The sequence below is a fragment of the Lipotes vexillifer genome, unplaced genomic scaffold (assembly GCF_000442215.2).
Source record: "Lipotes vexillifer unplaced genomic scaffold, Lipotes_vexillifer_v1.1 scaffold1008, whole genome shotgun sequence".
Lineage (NCBI taxonomy): Eukaryota > Metazoa > Chordata > Mammalia > Artiodactyla > Lipotidae > Lipotes > Lipotes vexillifer.
The window spans coordinates 2,907,126-2,908,333 of NW_006772616.1; positions in this window are offsets into that span (position 1 = coordinate 2,907,126).

Here is a 1,208-nt window from a genome sequence, read left to right on the forward strand (position 1 = left end):
CCCGGGCAGCCGCACGCGCGGGGGCCACGGCGCGGGCACACGTCCCGCGCCCACCCGGCCCGGCCCGGCCCGCGTCCTCACCGCGCACGTGCTGCCGCGGGCCCCCGCGCCCCCGCCCCGGGCGCCACGCAGGCAGCGCCCGCCGCAGCCTTCCGCACGCGCCCGCATGGCTTTTGTGGTCGGGGACAACCTCCTCTGCTGTCCTGGTTTCCCCAGTTCCACGTGCTCAGCGCCGCAAACTTGCAGCTCATTTGCTCTCCAGATGTTTAGGGAGCGCCTACTACGTGCTAGGCGCTGTGGACACACGGGGCGGGGGGAGCAAGGGAGGTGATAAGAGCCGCTCAATTCGTTCATTTTTGTATGTCACCTACCGACCCTGGGTCCGTCCTTAGGGTCCAGTAATCGAACAGAAAAAAGACATCAAACAAACGCCCTGGGAACATGGAAGACTGGCAAAATTATCCCACATCCCTGACGACACTGAGGGGGTCTGTGCTTCCAGCTGTGGGGGTCCAATTTCTTTCTTTCATTTCAAATGCTGCTCCTTTCTGCTCACATCTGTTCCCGACCCTCTGCTCTCTGATTTTCCTCGCATGCATTTTCTCTCTTTAACATCGCGCCAGCTTCAGGCAAAGCAATTCAGAATGATGCCAAAGCGGAATGAGATCGCCAGGCTTCGGATGCCAGCCTGAGGCCCCTTAAGCTCTAGGTAGGCAGCTCTCTCTTTTACTTTCTAGCCCAAGATATTCACCCTTCAGTCTTTGCAAGATGCGATACGGCGGTACTGGGATTCGTTCATTTGTGTCAACATGACTTGAGTGCCTACTGGGTTCTAGGCCACCTACGAGAGGACCAGTGACAGATTTGCCTTCCACCTGTGACCTCGAGCCTAGCTCCAAGAATCTCAGACTTCTTCCTCAACGAAACTGATTTCAAGAAATCCTAGGTGTGACCATACCAAACTTGCCACCAAGTTTTGGGAAGCCCAACTTTCTTCCTGAAACCTCAGCTTTCCCTGGTCTCAAAAGGACCACAAACTGTTGAAAAGCAGATGCGTCTTCCAGCCTCTGTAATAAATGCAGTGAGGAGAGTAGGGACAAAGTTACTTTCAGACTGTGGGGCTCTCCCATGGCAAAGCATTCAAACTAAACGCGGGAAAACAAAACAAAACAAAACAGGCAATTATCCGAATGAAAACAGCTGAGTAT